Source organism: Schistocerca piceifrons, chromosome 1, assembly GCF_021461385.2.
Source record: "Schistocerca piceifrons isolate TAMUIC-IGC-003096 chromosome 1, iqSchPice1.1, whole genome shotgun sequence".
Classification (NCBI taxonomy): Eukaryota; Metazoa; Arthropoda; class Insecta; order Orthoptera; family Acrididae; genus Schistocerca; species Schistocerca piceifrons.
Window position 1 is genome coordinate 134,184,695 of NC_060138.1, and position 6,000 is coordinate 134,190,694.

Consider the following 6,000-nt stretch of genomic DNA (forward strand, 5'->3'; position numbering starts at 1 on the left):
TTTCTGTAGCACACACTGTCAATTAACCAGGAAATTTCAAAGCAGCACACACTACGCTGCAGAGTGAAAATTCATTTTGAAGCGTAGACCGTGTTATATCTAACTGTTAAGGCTAGTTTTGAATTAACAATTCAGGTTTAACACTAAAGTACAGTACTGCGGCAGTCGATGACGTCAGCTGGTGTGCATCAAGTCAAACTCTGATAGAAGCTGCTAAAAATTGCATTTCACCACATATTATGCAAGAGAATGAGTACGTCGCTGTCGGAGATGTCTCGAGCACTTTTACTGACACTCAAAAGAATCTGAAAGCTATGTCGATGGACAACGGCACGTAACAATTCTGGGTAAGGACAAAAAAAAAAAAATGAAAAGAAGAGAAACACACAACATATAAAGCACATGAGTACGTAAGAATAGAACATCGCGTTATACGTAACTTGTATTACACATCATCCTCTTCATCATATTCATTGCTTGCCTGCACACAGAGCTGGCTGTGAAATAGTGATACCTTCACACACTTCACACATCAATACTAATAGATTAAAGTCAGACTCTTTGTAATGCATGTTTCAGTCGAATGGTCATATACACATTTAATGTGGAATGACGAATTCTCATCAAAGAAAACACTGCTAACATTTAACATTTCTAAAATATTTCACTCTCCCCGAATGGTAGCACACTTCAAACACGTGTACGTCGCCATATAATGGACTGATCAAATGAACCTGACATTGAACTTCGAATGTGTAGTGTACAGAGTTGGTTGTTGGTTTATTTGGGAGAAGAGACCAAACAGCGAGGTCACTGATCCCGTTGGATTGGCGAAGTATAGGGAAGGAAATCGGCCGTTCCCTTTCAAAGGATCCATCCCGGCATTTGCCGGAAGCGATTTAGAGAAATCACGGAAAACCTAAATCAGGACGGCTGGACGCGGTTTTGAATCGTCGTCCTCCCGAATGCGAGTTCAGTTTGCTAGCAAGTAAGCAGAGCGTAGGAACAGGAACGCTGTAGATTACCAGCGGTCCCCATCCCATCCGCCAAGTTCAGTGCACTCTCTGTAAGAACAAGCAATAGCGATGATTTTGTGAACGTTCGTCAAAGTTTTATTGATTGTAATATAATGACCACGGGGTAATCTGAAACGTCTAAAGACATGCCCTAGCTTATTCGCTTGGGATTCTGTTGACAGCCGGCCAGGGTGGCCGAGCGGTTCTACGCGCTATAGTTTGGAACCGCGCGACCGCTACGGTCGCGGGTTCGAATCCTGCCTCGGGCATGGATGTGTGTGATGTCCTTAGGTTAGTTAGGTTTAATTAGTTCTAAGTTCTCGGGGACTGATGACCTTAGAAGTTATGTCCCATTGTGCTCTGAGCCATTTGAACCATTTCTGTTGACAAATATTCCTTAATGTTATATAGTAGTTACAGCGCAAGAGCATCATACGTGCCGTTCAGACTTGTATTCGCTACCTGACGGGGTAGCACAGTAATGTGTGGATGTTGGAAGCATATAATGCTGACAGCTCCAAAAGATATTGTTTACATACGAACAGCAAAGTTATACAGTGCTTATTTACGTATGGGCTCTTCATTTCTATAGAAATCAAGTACTTAGCTACGTCTCGTGGCTCATGAACTTTCCACATACATAGAAATGCTGTTTCAACTGTAACAGGTCACAGCAGGAACTGCCGTTGCATTGAATGGACGATTAATGTATGCTGCAGGAGAAACATAATACAGGTTTGCAGCATATAGGAATAGAGGTCGTTAATGTAGAAATATAATGACTTGTGGCTAATTTCGCGCAGAGGACTCGTCGCCACAACTAATTTATTGATATACGTGATGTCTCCTAATTTTAAAAAAGTTGCTTCAGAAATGTAGTAATAACATCCACCGTGTCCTTATCACCTAGCATAAATGAATGTTAATTGCGATGGTGCACTGTGGCGCGTATATTTATTATAATAATATTGTATTTGTCCATTTTAACAGCAAAAATACGATCACAATTGAAGCTTATAAGAACGAGAGGCCATTATAGATGAATTAGTAGCGTGACTCATTATTAAGCAAAGGTAGCGTCAGAGGTTTATGATAAATAGGTTACACAGTTACTATCTTTCAACTGTTTATGCTACGATAATATCGGCAGAAAGTGGCCATCAGAAATATTAAACGAGAAGACAGAGTTGCAGAAATGTAGATTTATAGTCGTATTCATCATCTATCTTTCACAAATCTCACTTAACACCTTTCGACATGAGCTACCAGAAAACTGGCCATACGTTGAGAAAAAGGAGCTTATGTGGAACATACGAACATAGAGAAAGAAATAAAAGATTAACAACAAAACTGTATTCGCTTCTTCTTATGATCTACAACAAAAAAGCGCACTTTACTAAAATTTAGAAACTTTTACTATGAAAACAAGGTAAGCATTAACTTCATTCAGTGGGAAAACTTACGGCACCCATGCTGTTTACCTCATCAGTATAAGACAGCAAGACTTTCCTATTGTTTATGAACTGTAAATCCTCACTAGTCATCTCGGATAAGCAACAGGGTAGAAATATTTTTTCCTGTTGCCAGTCCTACGAGTATTTACGAGCTACAAAATATGCTCCCTTTTTTTGCTTTTGCTATGTTAAACATTTTGTTCTGTGGTAGAGCTGACAGTATTACGGTACACTGCTGACGACCAGTCCCGTTAATGAGTAGGTTTAAATTCGCCAAAGAATGGTTCTTGTGTTGAAAGTTAAATCATACTCCCGCACTATAATGCTAGTGCTCAACTGGGCTTCAAACAAGAACATGTACTTACATTTTATCTTTCCCTGCAGCAAATTTCCTTTTCCGAAGAGAACTCGCCACATCAGCTTGTTTCCACGTAGAGGGAGGGATGTAGGATCATTACACTATTGATACGTACTCATCCCATATTTAGGTTTATCGAAAGTTATTACCAGCAGAGATCTTCTCGATGTTTCAAAATATATGGGTAGAAAGCCTTGTTCCATATTTTAGTAATAGGGAAATTTCTGGGGCTTCCTACTTCCGGTACTGCTTGGTCTGGCTCTATAGAAAATTGGGAATTCATGTCACCTGCACCGATATATCAGAATCCTTTACAGTTGTCGCTTTACCATAATAAATTTCTGTAGATAAATGTGTATGATCACCTTCGTTTGATAAAAACACAGTTCACCATTGTTCTCACATATACAGGTTGAGTCACCTAACATTACCGCTGGATATATTTCGTAAACCACATCAAATACAGACAAATCGATTCCACAGACCGAACGTGAGGAGAGGGGCTAGTGTAATTGGTTAATACAAACCGTAAAAAATGCACGGAAGTATGTTTTTAACACAAACCTACGTTTTTTTAAATGGAACCCCATTAGTTTTGTTAGCACATCTGAACATATAAACAAGTACGTAATCAGTGCCATTTGTTGCATTGTAAAATGTTAATTACATCCGGAGATATTGTAACCTAAAGTTGACGCTTGAGTACCACTCCTCCGTTGTTCGATCGTGTGTATCGGAGAGCACCGAATTACGTAGGGATCCAAAGGGAACGGTGACGGACCTTAGGCACAAAAGAGACTGGAACAGTACATTACGTCCACATGCTAACACTTTTTTATTGGTCTTTTTCACTGACGCGCATGTACATTACCATGTGGGGTGAGGTACACGTACACACGTGGTTTCCGATTTCAATTACGGAGTGGAATAGAGTGTGTCTCGACATTTCAGGCCAATAGATGTTCGATGTGGTGGCCATCATTTGCTGCACACAATTGCAATCTCTGGCGTAATGAATGTCGTACACGCCGCAGTACATCTGGTGTAATGTCGCCGCAGGCTGGCACGATACGTTGTTTCATATCCTCTGGGGTTGTGGGCCCATAACGGTACACATTCTCCTTTAACGTACCTCACAGAAAGAAGTCCAGAGGTGTAAGATCAGGAGAACGGGCTGGCCAATTTATGCGTCCTCCACGTCCTATGAAACGCCCGTAGAACATCCTGTCAAGGGTCAGCCTAGTGTTAATTGCGGAATGTGCAGGTGCACCATCATGCTGATACCACATACGTCGACGCGTTCCCAGTGGCACATTTTCGAGCAACGTTGGCAGATCATTCTGTAGAAACGCGATGTATGTTGCAGCTGTTTGGGCCCCTGCAGTGAAGTGAGGACCAATGAGGTGATCGCCAATGATTCTGCACCATACTATTACAGTCCACGGTCGCTGTCGCTCTACCTGTCTGAGCCAGCGAGGATTGTCCACGGACCAGTAATGCAAGTTCCGTAGATCCACTGCCCCGTGGTTTGTGAAACCCGCTTCATCGGTAAACAGGTAGAACTGCAACGCATTTCCTGTTAATGCCCATTGACAGAATTGGACTCGATGATTAAAGTCATCACCATGTAATTGCTGATGTAGCGACACATGAAACGGGTGAAAGCGGTGACGATGCAGTATGCGCATGACACTACTTTGACTCAGTCCACCGGCTCTCGCAATGTCCCGTGTACTCATGGTTGGTTGGTTTGTTTGGGGAAGGAGACCAGACAGCGAGGTCATCGGTCTCATCGGATTAGGGAAGGACGGGGAAGGAAGTCGGCCGTGCCCTTTGAAAGGAACCATCCCGGCATTTGCCTGGAGCGATTTAGGGAAATCACGGAAAACCTAAATCGGGATGGCCGGACGCGGGATTGAACCGTCGTCCTCCCGAATGCGAGTCCAGTGTCTAACCGCTGCGTCACCTCGCTCGGGGTGTACTCATGTGTGGGCAACAGCAGCTAACACACCAACTGCACCCGCTTCTCCTGTGACGGGCCGGTTACGGACCCGTTTGCGTGCTACGACCATACCTGTTGCATACAGTTGGCGGTAGATGTTCTGCAATGTGCGGCAGTTTGGATGCTCTCGGTCCGGGTACCGTTCTGCATACACCCTGCAGGCTTCAGCTGCATTTCGTCTACACTCGTCATAGATGAGTATCAGCTCCGCCTTTTCAGAGTTCGAATACACCATGGTCACAGTTCCTACAACACTACACTATCACAGACGTCTAGTAACACGGTGTACTACAGTTGGTCTGCGTGCGGAAACGAATGCAGAATAACAATAGCAGCAAGCGCTACATGCGGACACTGCAACAGCTAGACCAAACCACAACAGTGCACTACACCCACACTCGTAAACACGGTCGTCATCGTAAACATGTCCCTGCAGATGCTGCTCGCCGACCGTGGCCCGTGTTTGTTGCAACACGCAACTGAGCGTCGGAGGTTTCAAGCGTCAACTTTAGGTTACAATATCCCCGGATGTAATTAACATTTTACAATGCAACAAACGGCACTGATTACGTATTTGTTTATATGTTCAGATGTGCTAACAAAACTAACGTGGTTCCATTTTTTTAAAAAAGTAGGTTTGTTTTAAAAAACATACTTCCGTACATTTTTGTATGGTTTGTATTAAACAATTACACTAGCCCCTCTCCTCACGTTCGGTCTGCGGAATCGGTTCGTCAGTATTTGATGTGGTTTACGAAATATATCCAGCGGTAACGTTAGGTGACTCACCCTGTATATGAAGTTTCATGCTGCAGCTCAAATTGTTTTCGTACGATATTCTTAGACTGTACTCTATGGAACTCTGTCCACATTCATTTCCGGAACCAACATCGTTGTGCAGTTCAACGTACAAAGTGAGGGGTGTAAGGGCGGCTCTGTCTAAATACATCACATATAGTGTTAGATGAACATGCTTCGATGGCTGACAGTTAGCAATTAAGTAGCATCGAGACAAACACAGCGAAGAAGGATTCATTTGCACTTGTAATGAAGATCAAACCATATGTTGCCATTGTGGTAGAGTTCTAAGAAGTTGCCATCGAATGCATGATCCATGGGATGAATATGCTTGCTGGTTTTCGAAGTATTCTTTTCGGTCTTACGAAGGTT